The sequence below is a fragment of the Ursus maritimus genome, unplaced genomic scaffold (genome assembly GCF_017311325.1).
Source record: "Ursus maritimus isolate PB19 unplaced genomic scaffold, ASM1731132v1 scaffold_15, whole genome shotgun sequence".
NCBI classification, from domain to species: Eukaryota; Metazoa; Chordata; class Mammalia; order Carnivora; family Ursidae; genus Ursus; species Ursus maritimus.
In genome coordinates, this window is record NW_024423897.1 from 19,473,483 (window position 1) to 19,495,599 (window position 22,117).

The 22,117-nt window shown below is 46.1% G+C and overlaps 1 long non-coding RNA gene across 1 annotated transcript; it reads right to left on the reverse strand.

The window, feature by feature from the left end:
- Window positions 1-10,687: 10,687 nt before the first annotated feature.
- Window positions 10,688-13,918, reverse strand: LOC103664561. Its single transcript, XR_569070.2, has 2 exons — window positions 13,413-13,918; window positions 10,688-11,768 (listed from the first exon to the last, which is right to left on the reverse strand). It is a non-coding gene; the product is annotated as an uncharacterized LOC103664561 (long non-coding RNA).
- Window positions 13,919-22,117: the final 8,199 nt, after the last annotated feature.

A 22,117-nucleotide genomic window follows, 5' to 3' on the forward strand; every position in this document is an offset into this window, starting at 1 on the left:
TACGATCATTAATTGATTCTCCAAATATTTATTGAGCATTGACAATATGCCAGGCACTGTCCTAGGTGATGAGGACAGAATGGTGAACAAGGCAGACAGTGACCTTGTTCTCACGGGGCTTACCTTCTCATGGATTTTATAATGACAGCAATAATAGCAATGATTTCTATTTGAAGAGTGCTTACCATCTGCTTGGTACTTTATTTATGTGTTTTATTTCATTTAATCCTTACCAACAATCTTATCATGGAGGTACTATTGTTTTTCCCTTTTCCACGAAGGACCTAAAACTCCTAGAGGGTTGAGAATCTTGTTCAAGGTTGCCCGGGCAGAACTGGGATTCCTACCCAGGGGCCAGATCACTTAGAGCCCGAACCCTTCCCTACTATCTTATTCTGCTTTAAGGTCGAGGTCATGCACAACTAGTGGAGGGGTTAACCAGTCGTAAGAATGAATGTGTGTCTGTGTGTGTGTGTGTGTGTGAGAGAGAGAGAGAGAGAAAGAGAGAGAGAGAGAGAAAGAGAGAGAGAAAGAGAGAGAGAGAGAGAGACAGGGAGGGAGAAAGTACACTAAGCGGTGGCAGGGCTGTGCTTGACCTCGTCTCCCTCCCTGCAGTCCCAGGAGACACCCTTTTCTCACTTCACTTGCTCTCACTTCACATGTATTTGTTGGTCACAGGAAAGAAGCAGTCTCCTGAAACATTTGAAGGAAAAGCCACTGTCCTCTTTTATTTGAGGGACCCCAAAAATTAATGATAGCTTATTAAAGTGAAATCCAGAAACAGAGAGGGATTAAGAGGGTTCCCCTTGAAGTTCCCTCTCTCAAAATATTTATCCCTCTGGGTCCAGTGGTCTTTGGTGTGATGCATATGTTATTGGCCAGGGCCACCATCCCAACTTATACTTGAGGAGGAAATGGGAAGAATCAGCCTTCAGAGGTTTCCTCCAGAGGGATCCTCCCAGGCCTGGGGCAGGAGACGGTGTTCCATCAGTAGACTGGATGAAAAATCCAGGCACTGAGGCCCCAACACTGGTCCCCAGATGAGTCAAGAGACTCGTCACAGGTAGGATTAGCAGCTGGACAGCCTGAGGCAGGACTCATCTGAGAGCCTGAGGTAGGACCCAGTCTTCAGGGGTGAGTCCCGCGATGCCAGCTTTGGGAACCAGTCCCCACAGTAACTCTGGGGGGAGGTGTTATTACCCAAACAGTACATATGAAGAACAGAGATGTTAAGTTCCGGAAGTCCCACAGCTAAAGGATTCTGGAACTCGGATTCCAATCCAGGAACTAGTATGCCCAGATAAATGAATAAAAACTCTCTCTGAGGTCAGAGGGGTTAAAGTTGTTGCCGGTCACACAGCTTGTAAGTGGTGGCATAGCTCCAGAGACCATACTGTTTCTATGGTGCAAGACCCATGGAAAGTTCTAGAGGTTCTGTGGGACTGCGAATGAGAAGGAAGGAGAGGTCATGGAGCTCATCAGGAATCCCCAGGGGCCTGGTGGCCTTCCTCAGCCCCCAGTAACCTTGTCTAGGAAAGAGGCAAAGCTGGGTTGGCTGTGGCCTGGAGGAAGCCAAAGGGCGGTGGGCATCCCCAGAATCACCAAGGTTGTTGGTGAGGATTAAATGAAATAAATTCGTAAGTGACAGAACTGGAACCAAGGCCCCCTCACTCCCCTAATCCAGAGTCAGGGATCTTTCCCATGGTTCCAGGCCACCATGTCCCCAGAGGAGGTAAATATTTATCAGGAACATCAGGGGTCACCCAGCAAGACATCAGGGCTGATGATTATTGAATTTCCCCCTGAACTTAATAAATTAATTCACTCACTAAGTATTGATTATTCCTCAGTCACCCTGCCAAGCATTTTTTCTGACATTATTCAGTTTACGAACAAGAACCGGATGCAGGGTGGACAGCAGAAAACAAGACAGACAAGGCCCTCACCACACAACCATCCCCACAGGTGGTTATGATGCTTCCCATTTTATAGATGGGGAAACTGAGGCCCACAGGGATTAAGGAACTCACCAGAGTCACAGAGCTAGTAGGCTCCAGAGCTGACCTGTGAACCCAAGTCCGCCTTCACCACACCAGTGTCTGGCCTCTCCATGCAGCCTCCCGAATTTATTCAGTGATTTGGTTTGGCTCCTTACTCCCCAAGCCAGACTCCCTGGTGGGCTCTTCCCATGTTCCCATTACCAGCCAAATATCACCTTCCTGCCACCACTGCAGCCTAAATTAGCAAATTTTCCAGATCCTCTTTTCCTCCTGCCAGAATATCTCTGCAGTTCGCTCCAGCCGCTGTGAAAAAACATGCCTTTTCTCTGTTCCCGTTAGCACCTGTTTCTCCTGCCGAAGTCCCCTTCCCTTCTCTTCCCTTGACTCAGCATGTCTGGTCATCCTTCAAGGTCAGGGCAGCTGCCCCTCCCCTGCAAGGCCTCCTGCCTTGACACCCTGAGGCAGAGACCGTCCTCCATGCTCCCCAACACCCACCCCCTTCGGGGCATTTTCATGGGCCTCTTGGTGGATTCATGCACATGTCTGTCTCTCCCGCTGGCCTGTGAATTCTCTGGGGTTAGGACTACCCGTCTGGTTCCAGGAACCCTTACTAACCGTTACTAAGTGCTCAGCAAATGTTTGTGAAATGAATGCCTGAGGACAGCATGGCCTCCGTCTCCTCTGGTCGGCATCCCAGCTACAGGCTCCCTTCAGCCCAGCTCTGTCCTCATTCTTTATCCCAGCTGCTGACTGTGGGCTTAGGCCTTAGATGCTTCATTAACTAATAATAATGAGTCACTGTACTAGCCTCAGGAGCATTGTAAATGATACAGTGTCAGGAGAAGGCAGTGGGATGTGGAATTTCAATGAGGCTTGCATGGTTTTTGAAACAGAGAAAAGGCCACGTACAATCTTTTCCTCCCTTACAGCTCCCATATGCCAGGCCTCACACACTAACTTAGAATTATTCCATTATTCCATTCCAGTTCTAATTCTAGGCTGATGGTAGGGACTGCAATTTAGTGCCATGGGGCAGGTGTGGCAGGCGGAATAACGGGCCCCCAGAAGATAGCATGTCCTAATCCCCACAGCCAGTGACTGTGTTCCCTTATACGGGATAAGGGACTTTGCAGATGCCAGTAAGCTATGGGTCTGGAGATGCAGTGATGATCCTGGATTATCTGGGAGCTGGGCCTTAATGTAATCATAGTTTTATAAGAAGGTAGAGGGAGATTTAACCAAGAGGAGAAGATGATTTGATGATGGAGACAAAGATTGGCTGGTGTGCTTTGAAGATGGGGGAAGGGGCCACAGGCCAAGAAAAACACAGGTGGGCCACCAGAAACTGAAAACGGCAAGGGAAGAGATTCTCTCCTCAAAGCCTCCAGCGGGAACCAGGCCTTCTAATTCCTTGAGGTTAGCCCAGTGAAACTGATTTCAGACTTCTGACCTCCACAACTGTAGGAGAGGACATTCATGTTGTTTTAAGCCACAACGTGTAGGTAATCTGTTACAGCAGCAACAGGAGGCTACTACGAGAGGCTACTCCCGTTTCTGGGGAAACTGGGAGAATGCTGGCCTGTTTTCTGGAGGCAGCCTCAGAGTCATTCTTAACACAAGACACGTGACCATCACTAACGACTGATCAGAGTCGGAAAGGGGAGATGGAACCCATTCGTTGTTTGTTATTTTGTAACTGAACTGGTCCAAATTGCTCCTTCCAAGGAGAGGGAAATGGAAGCCTAGAGAGATCCAGTCTTTTCCAGGGACATGCAACCCATTAGTCGCAGGACAATCTTCTGCACGCCAAGATTCTCTGCCCTGTGTCAGCCCTCTAAAAGCCGAGCTTGGTAGCTGACGTATCAATGGTGAGAGAACATTCTGGCTTGGACTGTGCATTCCTCGGGAACCATGAGCTTCCCCCTGCAGCCAGTGCTGGGTACAAAAATTGTCCTGGTGGGGCCTTTCTTGGGCTCCACTCATGGTCCCCTCCTGGAAGGTCAGGCTCTGTGGCACAAACTGGGAGAGATCCCGGGAACCTCATGACAGGTTTTGCCAAGGACTGGTCTCTCAGGACAGATTTATTCATCAAAGCCCTCCAAAGAGATTCCAGCCACCCCACTAATGACTTACCTGGGGGATCTGTGCTTTGCTCAAATCTGTCCTCAGGAAATCCGAGCCTGTGAAATGAGAGTTGTTAGGGGAGATAACTGTCACCTGAGAGGTAGAGCAACTGGGACATTAGCCTCCCCAGCAGGTGGCTAAGGTTACAACCTCATAAGCAATGATCACTTCTCTACCTAGGTTTATTAGCCAAATGTTCCCTGAGGGCTCCGCTGTGGCCGAGCAGGCCCTCTCCTGCTCAAAGGACTTTTGAGGCTCCCCATGGCTTTCGAAACAAGGTTTCCCTCACCCGGACGTTCCCAGCTCTCCTTGATTGGGCTGCACCCTTTCTTTCCAGCCTTATTTCCCACTATTCTTCCTCTAATGCTACAGTCAGATCCACTGTTCTCTACGGAGAGCAGTGGGGAAATGGCTTGCCTAAATGGCAGGGTTGAAGCCAGAGCAGGAACACCCAAGTCCTCCCCCAGCTTTTTATCCTTGTTCCCAAACACAACGGGGCAGGAGGCATAACATTAACGACACACAAAACCCTCAACTCAAGGCGTAGTCTTGATTTTTAGGATTGTAAAATCCCATCCAAACAAGTCTCATTATTTGGCTTGGTCTGTACCATGGGCTAAATGCAGAGAAAACATTTTGCATGTTGAGTTGAGAATCCTGGGTTTTGTTCCAGTCTCTACCCGAAACAGACTGCCCCTGGACAGTGTCCCTGACCAGGGCCCCAATTCACCTCAGGTCCATATAATCCAAGAGCTGGACTACGTGATCTGTAAGTCCCTTCCGGGAAGGCATTTCTTTTTCTCCACCAAAAGCCTGGAAAAACTATGTGAGTTAGCAAGGAATACTCTTCCCAGGGTTGGTGGGAACTGGCTGGCCTGGTGAGGAAGAGCCAAAACCAGGAGCTTGGCTCAAAAGGAGGAAGGGATTGCTAACAGGGTTGTGGACTGGACCGGAAAGAGAAAGCAGAACTGTAGGGCCTGGTAGAATGTTAGTCAGCCTAGACAGCAGGCCATGCTCTCAAGTGTCACTGAGCCCTACTCTGGCTGGGCCAGACACTGAGTGAAGTGTGGGGGCAATGGAAGACATTCTTGGTTTTTTTTTTTTTTTTTTTTTTTCGAGAGGGAGAGTGAGGGAGGAGAAGGGGCAGAGGGAGAGGAAGAATCTTAAGCAGGCTCCACACCCAACATGGAGCCCAACATGAGGCTCAATTCATGACACTGAGGTAATGACCAGAGCCAGAATCAAGAGTCAGATGCCCAACCAACTGAGCCACCAGGTGCCCCAAAATGTTCTTGGTCTTAAATAAGATCTTCGAGTCAGCATGGGGGAAGGGGGGAGGCAGCAGTTAAATGGGCAATAAGAACACAGTGATGGTGGGGGTCGACGTAGAGAGCCACAGGAACAGAAGGAAGGCCCTATCATGGTGCAGGAAGGTTCAGAGAAGGATACCTAGAGGATGCCACCCCTCACCTGAGATATCTAGTCATTTGCAAGCCACGAAGACAGGAAGGGTGTTCCAAGCAAAGGTTCAGTCTAGGCAGAAAATGTGCAAGTCTTAGAAGTCAGTAACTAGCTAGAGTGATGGAGGGAGGAGGAGACTGCAGTGAGGGCTGGAACAGAGGCAGCTGCTTTGTAGCCGGTGAGACGGATGGAGCAGGGGAAACGGGCATCCATGTCTGGCCCTTACGCTTCCCTGTCTGGATGTGAGTACAGGCTGCACACTGCAGCCTTAGCGGAGGGACGAGACCCAGGCTGCAGTTGCTGAGGAGCTGAGGGTTGAGTGAGGGAGACAGAGCCAGCAACGGAGGAGAGGGAGAAAGTTCTGTGTGCCGGGGGAGGGAAGGGAATAAATTCTAATTGAAAACTTGCTGTGAAGCTTGGGGCTTACCCGGGAAGCGGGGGGAGCTAGCAGGACTATGGTAAGAATTAAATAAGAAATGTGTGTAAGTGCTTGGCACGCAGCCGGCCACACAGGCTGGTGAGTCAATCACAGCCACTGTTATGACTACTACCTGATTGTTCATTCAGCAACTATTTACTGAGTGCCTACTACATGCCAGGCACTGTTTTAGGGGCTGGGATACACCCGTGAACAAAACAGACAGAAACCCTGGTTCTCGTGGGGTCACATTTGAGGGCTTACTCCTTTCATATTCACAACCTGTGAGGAGGGTCTGATTACCCCTCTTCTGTAGATGAAGACTGGACACTGAGAGGCTAAGAACTTGTCGAAGGCCATGAAGCTAGCAAGTGGCAGAGGCAGGATTTGAACCCAAGTCTGTGTGATGGCATGCCCAAGCCTCCCTCCACGGCCCCACCTTACCTCTCCATAAAAAGCAACACTGAATTAACTCTCGCTTGTATGCTGTCAATTGTCTTTTCAACGTGGATTTTCTGTGATGGTCCACATTTTAAGCCCTCTGTCTCATCATTGCTACAAATCATGAATACCCACCAGACCATGTCTGGGGTTTGGGCTGGCGAAGATGTGATTGCTTTACTCACTGAAGCTGTAAGAGCTGCAGGGAGAAGAGAGGCCATTGTAGCCAGAGTAGTGGGGAGGGTTTCCCCTAGGAGGCTGCACCTGGAACCACAAGGAAGGAAAAGGACAGGCGAGGGAGTAGAAACTGGTTGAGCAATCATCCAGAGGGAGGGTATGCACAGTGTGCTTCTGTGTGGAGGAATCACACACGTGTGTGTATGTATTGATTGCTTCAACAAATATTTATTGAACACCTAACATGTCAAGTACGGCTCTAGGTGCTGGGAATCACAGCAAAGAAGCTGTGCTGGGTTCCCGCCCTCATTAGAGCTTACAGTGTGTGCATGTGTGTGTGGGTGCGTGCATGTGTGTATATGTGTGTGCACTGGGGGGGGGGGTAAAGGATGGGGATGGGAGGCACCGGCAGAAGCTACATGCAGTCAAGAGCGTTCATCCCGATGGAGACTCCTTCCCCTGAATTGTGCTGCCCTAGCTTCGCTTCTTGATTTGTCCCCTCACTCCCACCCCAGCCGTACTTTTGCCAGCTAGAGGGAGAGGCACAGACTCCTGGAAGCTTCTCCGGAGGCCCCAGATGCCAGTGCGGAGGCTGCACTGAGAGAGAGGCACTGAGCCTCATACTTGCAGGCTGATGTTCCCATTCGGTTGCTGCTTTTATCTACTAGCTCAGTGCAGACAATCGATGCTAATCCAATCTTTGGGGACCAAATGAAACAGCCGGCATTTAAAGGGCTCGAGCTCTCTTTCTGATTACCAAGCGACCTACGTAATCGCTCTGGCCCCAGTCTGCCTGGGGGGGCACTGCCATTGACAGAGCCCAGGCAGGCACTCTCTGCTGGGAACTGGCTATGACTTCTTCTGAGCTTGCCAAGCACAGAGGAGACTGGGGTAGCAGGAGCCTGGCCAAGGGTCCCAGAGGCCTGTTCCTGCCCCAGATCTATAATTAATTCCCTATGTGGCTCTGGGAATGTCTATTCCCACTGTCACCACCTCCTGGGCCTCAGTCTCCCCATTTGTAACATGAGGAGTGAAACCAGACCGTCTCAGAGGTCCCTCCTCACTCCAAGATTCTAGGTCATTCATGATGCTAGGTCACACTTACTACTCTAGTTTCCAGGACTTCTCTGGGACCCACATGGTGGGTATGAAGACTAGTAACGTAGGTATTTGTGTGCGTGTCGGTATATATACTGATTTGAACATTTCCAAGTCATATTAAGTGAAAAAAATTAAGTTGCAGAATGGTTTCTATGAGGTGATACCACACACACATATTACATACATGCTCGTACAAGCACACACATGCATAGAACATTTGAATATCTCTGGAAGGACACATAAGAGCCCTATAATCTTAAAGGAAGGACAGTGGGTATTTAGGAAGGAGATTTAAATTTCTCCATACCTTTTTTGCCCTTCTCGATTTTTTTTAACTGTGAGCATTGTCACTTTGAAAATTAATACACAATTTTTAAAATAGAGTGTGAACTTTGCCATCAATTCATTTATTCACTTAATAATATTTATTGAGCATTGATTATGTGCCAGGTACTGATTTAGGAAATAGTGAGCAAGTCAGTCCCTGCCCTCAGGGAGCCCACATTCTAGATTGGTAATATCTAAATCGATCAGTGTGTAATATAAGGCCCACTGGGGAGAAGGGGTGTGAAATACATGAGATAACCATGAGTACAAGGCATGGCTTTCTACCTGCAAACCGTTTGATCCTGGGTAGGTCACTTTACCTTACTGATCCTCAGTTTCCTCATCTATAAAATGGTAGAATAATATGACCTACTCCATGGGGTTCTTGTGAGAACTAAGGAAAATGAGTACCTAGGGTACTCTTGAATAAGTAACAGTACTTAGGACATATTAAGTTCTTCATACATGTTGATTATTGTTGTGGGAAGGGGGTCTAGAGGGGAGTGGACATGGCCAAGCTCTGTGGGGCCTGAGGAAGGTAGGGGTGGGGAGACAGCTAGGAGGCAGAGCAGGTGGAAAGGTAGGAAGAGGTGAATAAACTGGGCTGAATGTGGGTGGGGTTGGGTGATATAGAAGGAGAGGAGGGGTGTGAGGGGTGTGAGGGGTGCTTGTGGGCTGTTGGGAAGGTCCATTCAAAGCTTCGATCCCATCCCCTGTGATGATGCCAGACTCTTTACAATTAGAGTCACTCCCCATGCCCAGGGTGGGTGACAATGTCTGAGCGATGCTGTGTCCAAAGGTCTTTTCCAAGAATCTAGACTCAATCCAGGAACGGAGAGAGAGGGTCTTTCTCAGGGGTTTCCAAACTAGTTGACCTTCGGACTCTCCTGAGATTCCAGTATAGATCCTGGGGCCTCAGTCCCTGCGTGTTGGCCATCCCACCATGCCCAAGCCAATGGCAGGTGCTTCTCAGGCAAATGGGGCTGGGAGCTTTTCCTTTGAACCCCAGACAGACTCTAATACAGGCCAGAGTCAAACTCCAGGGTTCGTGTGTGTATGAGAAACCACATAGCCATTTGTCCAGTGACTTAAAGCTTACTGGATGCATGTGCGTGTGCACTTGTGTGTTTGTGTGTGCGTGTGTCTGTGTGACATGTAGGAATAAGGAAAAGGAAGGGAGTACAGGTCTAGTTGGGGGAGAAAGCCAGAGAAGTGAAATGTTTACTTCCCAAGAGAAAATGAAATCCAAAGAAAGAAAAATCATTGCCCTGGGGGACTCTGTGAGTCTCACCTGCGTTCAGTGAATCTCAGTGAATAATCTCATTCAGTGAAGCTTTTTATGCAAATCCACATAAACAAATTCTGGGCCCTGCTTGGAGTCCTGGGAGGGCTGACTCCATTTCAGGAGCTCCAAGGGGGGAAGGGAATTTAGCAGGAGGCCGCCCCTCCTGGAAGCTGAAGATAAGAGGCTGGCCATGGCCCAGAGGACTCATTTGACAGTTCCCGCTGATAGCTTCTTAGCTGCACGCACAATATATATCTATGGCTTTTTGACACAAACTCAAAATATCAAATTTTTTCAAATTATTTTTGAGCAGCAAAATCCCCTTTGGCCCAAAGGAGGTTTTAAATGGAACCCTGACATAAAAAAGAGAAGAAGGCCAGCTGGTCTGGTCCCAGTATGGAAACGGGGACGGGGCACAGTGCCCCACCCATTCAGGTTATGCCCACCGCCCTCCACGCAGGCCTGGCCTCAGGCAGCCAAGGTCTCAGCTCGGATTTAAAATGCTTATGCTCCGGGACGCCTGGGTGGCTCAGTCGGTTAAGTCGGTTAAGCGTCTATCTTCAGCTCAGATCATGATCCCAGGGTCCTGGGATAGAGTCCTGTGTTGGGCTCCCTGCTCAGTGGGGAGCCTGCTTCTCCCTTGGCCCCTCCTCCCGCTCATGCGTGCTCTCTCTCTCTCTGACAAATAAATAAAATCTTGAAAAAATAAAAAGCTTTGAGAAATAAAATAAAATAAAATAAAATAAAATAAAATAAAATAAAACAAAATACTTATGCTCCTTCACCTGCTCCACTTCATAGAAGAAGAATCCTCCCGGCACCCCGCTGCCATGCCTGTATCCCCCTATACTCAACAAGGGTCACCTGGCCACCACCCGGGGCTCAGTGCTATCCTGGGTGGGAGGACCTGTTCTTTCTAGAAAAACAAACCTTAAAGGGACCATGGCCAGAAGCTTGGGAGATGACTCAGCAGTTCCTGATTCTGTGACTTTGGCCACTGACAAGGGCTCAGGCTCTGAAATCAAATGTTCAAATCCTGGCTCTGCCACTGAACGTTGTGTGATCTTGGGCAAGTCTCTGAGCCTCTCTAAGTCTGTCTTCTCTGCCATAAAATGGACATGGCTCCTAGATCATAGGTTTGTGTAAGGAGTAAAGAAGCTCTTCACGTCAGGGGTAGCAAAGGCATGTGTGCGTGGCCGGAAAGGAACAGAGGTGAGCGGGTGGTGTCTGGTGGCCAGCAGGAGGGCACAGGCCTGCAGGGGAAGCTGCTACCCAGTGCTGGCTGATCGTTCTCCTGTGGGAAGGCAGGCCCACAGACAGCATTTTCCCATTTTTCCAAGAAAAAACAAAAAATATAAATTAGATTTTTATGTAAACCCCCCAAATTTTAGACATTGGCAATGAATTCAGTTTTTAAGCACTGCGAGTCAAACAAAACACGTCTGGAGGCCAGGAGCTTGTAACTACCCAGAATGCCAAGTGACAATAACTGGCAGCTAGGAGCCACTCTCTAGGCTCCACAGGGACAGACGAGCTTGCCTCTTCCACCTTCTCCCCTTCTCTTTCTGTCCCGACCATCCTGTTTCCAGGCGAGCTCTGAGTGTCCTTCGGAGAGGATCCAGAAATCTTCACAAGCTCACCCAGCTGAGCTCGCATCTCAAGATGGCAGGTGTCCTGCCGTGCTGTCCGTGCTCTGGTTTGTTGCCGCCCCGACACTTCCCTCCTGCCCGTGGATGTCGTGGCAGCTCTCTACACGTGGTCATGGGCACGTTGGTGGCCTCAGAATGTATGTGTGTCGAGGGGAGGGGAGCCCTTCAAAGGCACCATCTCTGCTTCCTGCCTCTTAAATTCAAAGCCGGCCTCTCAAGGAGTGAAGGATCTTTGCTCTGGGCGCCTGAGCCCCGTTGTAGCAGGATTAATCATCCTCTCGGAGAGGAACTCTCCAGGGTTCTGGTGATGTCCTTGGAAGATACACATCTGGAGCCGGTCCTTCAGTCCTGGGGTGTGTGTGTGTGTGTGTAAGGGTTAGGGGTACGGAGGGGGTGGTCTTTAATTTTCTTTATTTTTCTCCTTTCTTTCCTTCCTTTCCTCTTCCTTCTCCTCCCCCTCCTTTTTTCCCCACAAAAGTAAATAGGCTTTTGTATGAATGATACACACATACTAAAAAATTTTTATCTCAGAGAAGTTCAAAGTACGAAATAAAAAAAAAGAAACCAAACAAATGCAAAACGTTGTTTTTCAGAAAAATCACCGATAACTCAGTATCTTCCCAGATGTCTCTTTATAGTTGATAAACTGATATAGAAATGAGTATTTAATTTTACATAGGTGGGCTCATAAAATGAGCAGTTGTACAACTTGCTTTTTTCTCTGAAACAGCATGTCGGGGATGTCCTTTCCTGGCAATGTCTTCGGATCTACACCATGGCTGTGGCTGCAGAATGATTCAAGGATATGCCATAAATTATTCATCAGGTTCCTATTAGGAAGCTGCACAGACGCCCCTTGTCAAGGTCCCCAGAGCTTCTCCCGACCCACCGTCCCATGCATGGACACTGGGGCAGCCTCCTCACTGGCCCTCCTACTTTCCGACCTTCCTCTGACAACGCATTCCCACAGGGCCCCCTAAGCCGGTTTGTAACCATGGCCAACAGATCATGTCACACCTGTTTAGAACACTTGAATCTCCTCCCATCACTCAGAATAAATTCCAAACCTCTTACTATGGTCTAACAAGACTAACATTTTCATGATCTGGCTCTGCCTACCTGGCTTTCGCCGGCCTGCAAGATCATTCTTTCTATTCTCAACCTCTGCCCCAAAGACTTTCCCCCTACCCCCGATCAAGGCTGCTCTCCTTGCCCCTGCCAGTCATTGTCCCATTACTCTGCTTTTTTATTTATTTTTTTTTTAATTTTTTTTAAAGATTTTATTTATTTATGTGACAGAGAGACAGCCAGCGAGAGAGGGAACACAAGCAGGGGGAGTGGGAGAGGAAGAAGCAGGCTCCCAGCGGAGGAGCCCGATGTGGGACTCGATCCCGGTATGCCGGGATCACGCCCTGAGCCGAAGGCAGACGCTTTAACGACTGCGCTACCCAGGTGCCCCCATTACTCTGCTTTTTATTGTCTTTATAATACTTATCACTAAGTGAAATGATCTTATTGACTTGTTTCCATGTTTATTATTGACCCGCAAGGACAGGGACCTTGATCCCATCCAGCAGAACCCTGCCAGGTACCCAGTGGTTAAGACTGAGCAATTCTTTGTTAAGTAAATGAGCCAACCACTCAGCATCCACAAAACCCAACACTCCTAAATTCTAATTTCCCCCTTTCTCTGCATTTTCCTATATCTCTCCCTAAAATAATTTTGCTTTTATTTATTTTTTTAAGTTTCATTTATTTGAGAGAGAGAGAGAAAGAGAAAGAGAGAGAGCCCACGAGCAAGCAGGGGGAGGGGGAGGGGCAGAGAGACTCAGGGTTCAATCCCAGAACCAAAATCAAGAGTCGGCCACTCAATGGACTGAGCCACCCAGGTGCCCTAAATAATTTTGCTTTAAAAAAGTGAGCTTCAGTGTCTCTCTGTGCTCCTTGCATGCAAAAGAGCCCAATCCCGACGCCAGCTCCAGCTCTTCTTAGCTTTATCTCCCACACTCTCATCTCGGACCATACTCTTCAGCCAAATGGGGTTCTTAACCTCCTTCAAACACGCCTGCCTCTGCCAGGAAGCCTCCTCATGCTTCTACCTTCTCTCTGTTGCTCTTGCCATCTGGACTCTGGGGCCCAAACTTTACCCATCCTCAGTCCAGCTAGCATGTCCCCACTCCCGGGAGCTGGTCCTGCCCTTGGCAGCAAGAATGATCTTTTCCTCTCTTCCATACTCACGTGACACTTTATCTTTTCCACCCTTGAGACATTAGCACCTTATGCCTTCCAATATTGCCATTTCTATCCCTAGCTTAATCTTTCCCACCAGATTGTGAGTTCCTTGCCAGCAGACATTATGGCTTGTTCACTTTTTATAACAGTTAACGCGGAGAAAATGCCTTGCATACATTCGGTTTTTTCATCCTTACCAGGACACTCTGAGTTGGGAACTCTAAGGAACCTCATTTTACAGATGAGGAGGCTCCGCGAGTTTAAGAGACTTGCCGAAGTTTACACAGCTAGGAAGTACAGGAGCTAGGATTTGAACCCACAGTCTGAGGCCTCAAACTTGAAGCCAAAGCAGTTCATCTTGGTGCCCGTGGCAAAAGCCCCTTTCCGTTGTTTTTCTTCTCTCTGTGCAGTCGCTGCAGGCCCTCAGCTCCCGAACCCTCGGGCCTGTGAAGTGCAGGACCTGCGGGGATACTGTTAGTGTTAACGAAAACAAATCAAAGGACTGAACCGCTTGAATCAAAATCTGAGTGTCTGCCTGCGGGGTTCTGCATTGTTACTGATAATTCAAGAGTCTGGCTGGAGGAGCCAGGCGGGGATGGGTGATTTCTGTGACACAGTTGCACTCAAGTGTGTCTCTAAATTAGGGCCATGCCTCCATCTCTCTGTCCTTGTCCAGCTGGGAACACACTCAGCCACTTCTGTTAGTTTCTGTTACTCCCGCCCTTGCCCCTTGCCCACCTCCCTGCCCCCCTCCCCACCACCTTCCGTACCCCTGTTTTCCTTTGCTGTTCCTTTTCTCTTCCATTAGCCCTCCCCTCTTTCCCAAAGCTTACTGCTCAGTGATCTGTCAATGAAAAATGTCCTTGACAAAATGTGTGACTTTGGGCAAGCCCTTTGCACTGCCCCGCTGAGTAGCCATTTCTGCCTCTTCTGTAGACGAGGAGGTTGGGCCACTGATGAGGAAGGGGTGGCCCAGAGAGGGGACAGACTCTGCCTAAGGTCACACAGCAAGCGGACGGCAGGCCCTGAACCTACACACAGGTACGAAGACTATCAGTGAGCCCACACGGAGCCCCCCCCCCAAACTCAACAATCAGGAGAGTGGTCCTCTCATTTCATTACTCTCACCCCCTTCCCCTCCCAGCCCCCGCCCCCACCCCCGTGACTCTGAAAAATGTCAGAAATCAGGTATTGTTCTATATTGTTTAAATGAGCCAAAGATGACCTCTGTGCACCATTGTTTATTTCTTCCCTGCAGGCTGAGACTCAGTAGCTTAAAAGCCCGCAGGAGCCAAACGCAAATTTCTACACATCTAATTGTTTTCAAAACATCCCAAACAAGCAGATTTTTAGAGTCAGCCTGCTTTGCACACCTGCGATACCTCACCCGGCATCTGCTGACTGTTGATAAGATGGAGCCTCGTGGTTATGAGACCCCAAGCTGCCTCTCCGAGTTCTCTGACCCAGAGACTCCCCGCGGTACTGATGAGTGACAGATCTGGACACCTAGGCCTCCGTCTGATCTCTCACTCCCCACAATGTTCCCTTGCCCCCTCCCTGCCCTAAGGGATGGTCTTGTGCTGACGTGGACTTACCCCTCTTGCCAATAAGCCTTGTTGTATGTTGAAGCTTCTCATGCTCCTATGTTTTTCCTTGATCAGTCCTCAAAGCCCTTAACTCTGCCACAATTATGTCTTACTCTCCCTCTCTGTCTGGCCTTGCAGTTTGCCGACGAAATGAGTTGTGCTGGAGAGTTTCCCATAGATAAATGAAGTTTACAGATTGTGCCCCCATGGTGTTGTGTAACACGTTCCTCTGTCCTTTGAAGTTCCATCCAGAGGCTTGATCAGATTCAGTTTCAATCTTTTTCAGCAAGCCTGTTTCATAGCTGGTGCCTCATTCTCCTACTAGCAGCTTCAGCATGTCTGAGTGACTCGCTCGTGATGTTCAGAGTTGTTGCCCATCGACAGGCTCGGAAATTCACTAGGGATGGCAAAGTGGTAACATTCTTCTCCATTTATTAGCTGGAATGTTTCTAGAAAGAGAAATTTCCCCTTGTTTACTATTAGGTTTCCAGTGATATCTTTTGAATAGAGAGGGCAGGATCAATGCTTGATTCTTTCCATTTCTTCACCAATTTTCAACTTTCAAAAGTTGATTATCTTGCATCCTCTGTGGTATTCAAATATCTTATTTTGTCCTAACGTCATAATGAATTCATGGATTTATTTATTTTTTTTAAAGATTTTATTTATTTATTTGAATAGAAAGAGAGAGAGAGAGAGCACAAGCTGGGGGACAGAGGGAGAGGGAGAAGCAGGCTCCCCACTGAGCAGGGAGCCTGACGTGGGGCTCAATCCCAGGACCCTGGGATCATGACCTGAGCCGAAGGCAGATCTTAACTGACTGAGCCACCCAGGTGCCCCGAATTCATGGATTTAAACATATTGAATGTGTTTTAATCTATTGCAGTTATTGTCCTTATTAATGCCCCAATCATCCCATGTTTGGCCGGTGGGAATATTTTCTTCAAGTGGATTATTGGTCCTTTTGACATGTCTTCGGTAGTTGTTGATAGTCCTCTTATTATCAGGAATAAGATTTTCAAGGCTCAACTTGTACATTTTTAAAATTTATCCCTGACCTGAATCAACCACTTCTCCAAGAATCCCTGGTTCCTTTTGGTGGGAAATGATATTTCAAGATCACACTATGGTTATTAAGGGAGCTTATTGGCACTGGTTGGCTATGATTTTTAGGCCTTTTCAGTAGATAGAGCTTGAAAATTTTTTTAAGGATAAAGTATGTCTTGTGTTCAATAGCAATGTTTTCTATTTAAATTCAGTACTTCAGGATTTTCTTACTTAACCTTTTAAAAATTTTCCACCAGTGTGTCCTTTCTCCTAAGTTGAGAATCCAGGTCCTCAATGACAATGACAATGACAATGATAGCATTAGAATATCACTTAACTACTCATCTTCTTTGTCCCACAGTACAGTCTGAAAATGACAATACCAACAGTACCACCAACAATGTGATCACCGGAGAGAGCTTGTGATTCTTCTCTCGCAATTATTTTTGTCTTGGTGCGTATACTACTAAGGATGGACAGTCAAATTATGGTATTTTAAAGTCACTTGGAATATTTCTATATATATGGTTATGCCACCAAATACATATATAATTAAGTTCATTTAAAATTTTTATTTCTAATTTTTAATTTGAGGTGTAAGTCACACAGATCTTCAAGTTTTTACTTTGCAAATGGTTTTATGTTTGACGACCTTGGACAAATGCATATACCTGTATAACTTGTACCCCTAGCAAGATGTAAATTGTCCACAGCTCAGAAAGTTCCTTTCTTTCTGTGAAATAACATATATGGTCTCTGCCTCCCGTTCCTGAGACAGAGCTCTTAAAATCCTTCTAAATAGGGGTGCTAGGAGCCCTTTTGTTCTAATATTTCGTCTTCAACCCCAGTTCCTGACACGGAGCTCCTAAATCCCTTGGGATTTCCTGGGTGGTAGGAGCAGCTTTGTTCTGGGGCAACTCTTGGTGGGCTCCTGGATGGGGGTGGGTCACCAGAAAGACCAACCCATAATTAGAAGCTTAATACTTTCAGCCCCCCCCATTCTCCAGTGGGGGGGGGGGTTCTGGAAACTGAGTTAATAACTTATCAGACCTATGTGATGAAGCCTCCATAAAAATCCCAAAAGTATGGGGTTCAGAGAGCTCCCAGGCTGATGAACACTTCTATGTCCTAGGAGGGTGACACCCCAACTCCACAGAGACAGAAGCTTCTGGACCTTGCCCTGTGCATCTCCTCATCTGGCTATTCATCCCCATCGTTTATAGGGAACTGGTAATTGGAGCTAGCTGTTTCCCTGAGTTCTGCTAGCCATTCTAGCAAATTGTTCAACTCTCACCCAACGAGAGGGCTGTGGGAATTCCAATCATAGGTGTACTGTCAGAAGTACAGGGGAAAGCCTAGGACTTGGGATTGGCATCTGAAGTGGGGGCAGCCTTGTGGGATCAGCTGACACTGAGTCCAGGTAGACAGTGTCAGAACCGAATTGAGTCGTAGGGTATCCAGATAGTGTTGAAGAATTGGTCCATGTGAGGAGAACCCCACACATCTTGTGTCAGATATAGTGTGTGAGAATAAAGGAAAACACAGTGTGTTTTCCCTAGACGTTGTCTGTCATTCCCCTACCCTACGCCCACCCCAAGGCAGCCATTGCTCAGGTATCTTTCACCATTGATCAGTTTGCCTGTGGAATCTTACATACATGGATTCGTTCAGTGTGATCTCTTCTGTGTTCGACTCCTTTCACTCAGCATAATGTTTTTGAAATTCATCCATGTTGTATGTTTCAGTAGTGTGCTCCTTTGTATTACCGAAGAGTCTTCCGTTTATGAAAATTCATCACTTGTTTCGCATGCTCCTGTTGACAGGCTGTTGAATTACTTCCCCGGTTTGGTTATTACAGATGAAGTTGCGAGGACAATCTCACGCCTAGGCTTTTGTGAGCACTCTTAGGTAGATACCTGAGAGTGGAATTGCTGGGTAGGTATATATTCCATCCTTATGAAAAACTGCCAAACCATTTTCCCAAGTGGTTGACCAATTTTACAGTGTTGTCAGCAAAACATGGTAGTTCTTGCTAACTCCACATCCTTGCTGACATTTGAAGTTGTTGATCTTTTCGATTTTACCTGCTTGACAGACTTACATCTCATTATGATTTAAATGCACATTCCCCTAATTAATAATACAAACACTTTTTCAGTTGCTTCTCAGTCATTTGTATATCTTCCCTTTGAAAGTGTCTGTCCCATTGTTTTGCCCTCTAAAAACAAAAGGAATTGTTCTGGCTGTTGGGTTATAAGACTTCCTAATATATTCTAGAGAAAGATCCTTTGTTAGACATTTGTATTGTGAACATTTTCTCCTAGTTGTGGCTTGCTTTTTCATTCTCTTGACGGTGTCTTTTGATGAGCAGAAGTTTTTGATTTTGAGAAAGACAAATGTATCAATATTTTATGATTAGTGCTTCCTGTGTCCTGTCCAAGAAATCTCTGACTACCCGAACTTGATTACACTTACTATTTGCATGGCATGTCTTTTCAGATTTCGTTACTTTCAATCTTGTCTTTGCCTATTTATTTATTTATTTTTGCTTTTATATTTAAAGAGCATTTCTTGACAGTATGTAGTTGGGTTTTGCTTTTTTTATCTGGTCTGAACACTTCTGTCTTTGAACTGGAGTGCCCGGTCTCCCTTAAACATAATGTAAAGTCAATGCAATTATTGATACGGTCAGCTTAGAGTCTGTCATCTTGCTGTTTGTTTTATATTTGTTCATATGTCCTACCTTCCTTTTTCTCCCCTGCATTCTTTTCTCCCCTGCGTTCTTTTAAATTAATTATTTTTAGTATTCTGTCTTATCTCCTCTGTTGGCTTTCTAGCTAGACTTCTCTGTTTTATATTTAATGGTCGCTTTGCAAAAACAAGATGCGTCCTTAACCTATCATAGTCACCTTAAAGTTAATATTGTAACTCACAGGTGATACAAGAATTCACAACAGTCTGTTTGCATTTACATATACTTCACTCCCACAGACGTTACAAACTCCGCAATACATTATCGCTTTTGCTTTAAACCACCATTCTATTTTTAAGAATTAGAAAACAAGGAGGGAAAGGCCTTTTCTATCTCCCTACACATTTATGGTTTTCAGTTCTCTTTGTTTCTTCGGCAAGGCCCACGTTTCACCGGAAGAACCTTAGTATTTCTCCCAGTGCAGATCTACTGATGACAAATCCTCTCAGCTTTTGTTCTTCCGAAAATGTCTTGATTTTGCTCTCTTTTCTGAAGGTTATTTCCCTGGGTATAGACTTCTAAATGAACAGAGTTGGTTTTTTCCCCTTTCTCTCAGCACTTTCAATATGTCATTACATTTTTTCCTCTGACTTACATTGTTTTTAGTAAAAAGTGGGTGGTTTTCCGTTTTTATCCAGTATATAATATATCTTCGGGCCTCGGCTGCTTTTAAGATGTTCTTTGTATCTTTGGTTTAAGTAGTTTGAGCCATAATATGCCTACAAGCTCCCTGTGTTGATCCTGCTTGAGGTTCATGGAGCTTTCTGAAGGAAACTGGTATTTGACAAATTTGGGGAAAATAAATTGGCCCTTATTTCTTCAAATATTTTTTCTTTCTTAATCTCTCTCTCCTCTATTCCTGGAGCTCTAATTACATGTATGTTAGAGAGTTTGATATTATCCCAATAGTCGGTGAGACTCTGTTTCTTCTTTTCTTTTTTTTTCTTTTTAAGCCTTTTAGCTTTAGTTTGGGTTGTTTCTATTGTCTTAAATTCAAGTCCCTTGACCTTTTCTCCTTCACTGCCCAATGTAGCTTATCCAACTGAATTTTTAAAATTTCAGATATTTTGCTTTTTGGTTCTAGAATTTCCATTTTTTTATAGTTTCCATTTCTATACTGATATTCTTCCATAGTTTCACCTGTTCTATCTTTTCCTTGAAATTAAAAATATATATATTTATAATTATCTTAAAGATTTGTCTACTATTTATAATACCTCTGCCATCTCTGGATCTGTTTCTCTTGATTACTATTCATTATTTTTCCTAGTTATAGTCTCCTTTTCTTGTATTTTCACCTGTTTTATAACTTTTGATCCTGTGATGGATATTGTGGAGGCTATGATGTTGAATGTGGGATTTGGGGTCCTCATTTAAACAGGTGGACTTTTTTTTCTGGCAGGCAGTTAATTTACTAGTGGATCAGCTTGATCGTTTCTGTAAAGGTATGTTTAGCGTAGTCCTTACTCCGGAGCTATAGCAGCCCCAGACTCCGGGGGGCGGCTTTGCCAGTATCTCCGTTGAACGCGGAGAGTGTTCGGTAGGTCTCTCTGCTCTGAATGATCAGACCTACTATGCCTCCCAGAGCTATGACTTCTGGAATCTGCGTTCAGATCACTGTTCCTTTGTAGCTGTTTCTCTGCCAGGCTTTCCAGAATCTAGTCCTGTACATTTACTCTTTGTATTCAGCTAGGACTTAAGGGGACCCCTGTGTAGATTTCAAAGCTCTTTCTTTTTTTTTTAAGATTTTATTTTTATTTATTTATTTGAGAGAGAGAAAGAGAGAGCATGCACTGGGGGTGGGGGGAGGAGTGAGAGAAAGGGACAAGCAGACTCTGTGCTGAGCCTGGAGCCTGACGTGGGGCTCAATCCTAGGACCCTGAGATCGTGACCTGAGCTGAAATCAAGAGTCAGACGCTTAAACAACTGAACCACCCAGGTGCCCCTCAAAGCCCTTCCTATGCACAAGTCCCTCCTGTCTGGTACCTAGTCCTGCAATTCCAACTGCCTCAGTAGCTGGAACTCTATTTACCCCCTCCCAGCAAAACTGCTTTGCTCTGCTTGGGGTCCACTTCGCTGTGCTGCATGGTTGAGAGCAGTACCCCAAGCAGAGAGCCAGGGTAATTTCACTAATGGGTCACAGTCCTCAACTGCCTGTTGTACAACATCTAAAAACAGTTACTTTATATGCCTTCCCGTGGTGGTCCAGTCTCACTTACTCTGTCATTGCCTGAAGCAGACGGCCTTTTAAAAAAAATTTTTGGAGTTTCTTTTTGTAATTCAATTTGTTTTATAATTACATGGAATATTTACATGATTACAAATCAAACATACAAAGCAAGACTTATTCATAGAAGTCTAGTTGGTATTTCTGTACCTTCTGCCCTATCTCCTCCATTCTACTTTATGTAACAAAAATAATATGAGTATGGTTTATTTTCTGTTCTTTCTTTTGATAACATCAGCAGGTGTGTGTGTGTGTGTAGGTTTGTGTACGTGTATTTTGTATTCACCCCTTATTTAGATAAATAGTAATATGCTCTACATTGCTCCACTTTGCCTTTTTTCATTAACTGTGTATTCTGATGGCCACTCCCGACTAGTATCAAGAGGTATGGTTCTTCCTTCATTACGGTTGCATAATTCTCAATTGTAAGAGTGACTAACTTGTCCCTCTTTACCCAGGACCTTCCAGGTCTTAGCACTGAGAGTTCCATGTATCCCAAACCAGGTTGGCTGGTCATCCTGTCATCGTATGAGTATTCTATAGTTTTTCAACCAGTAGTGGGTGGCTATGTGGCTTGTTTCTTTTTTTTTTTTTTTTTAAAGATTTTATTTATTTATGTGACAGAGAGACAGCCAGCGAGAGAGGGAACACAGCAGGGGGAGTGGGAGAGGAAGAAGCAGGCTCCCAGCGGAGGAGCCTGATGTGGGACTCGATCCCGGATCGCCAGGATCACGCCCTGAGCTGAAGGCAGACGCTTTAACGACTGCGCTACCCAGGCGCCCCCTATGTGGCTTGTTTCTAATCTTTGACGACTACAGATAGTTCTCACTGAGTAGCCTTGTGCACGTATCTCTTCCTAGTTCTTGCCGGGGGTATATTTGAGTTTTATTTTTAGAAATGGGCTTGCTGCTTCAAAGGTAAATGCATATGTAATTTTTCCAGGTATTTTGAAATTCTCTCCTATAGGGATTGTACAATATGTGTTTCCACCAGCAAAGCTTGAGATCCTGTTTCTCCAGAGATTCTCCAACAGAGAATTTGTCAAACTTTAATTTTTCCAACTGAATAGGTGAGAAATTATACCTCAGTCTAGCTTTAATTTACATTTCTCTCATAATGAACACACCTGAGCACCTTTCCAAAGGTTGAGAGCCACTCGCATTTCTTTCTCTGGGGACTTTGGTATAATTCTGTAGTCTATTTTCTATAGGTTCGCTGGTCTTTTCTCTCATTTTAGAAGTTCATGTGCATTTAGATACATGAACTCTTTGTGATGTAAGTTGCAATTAT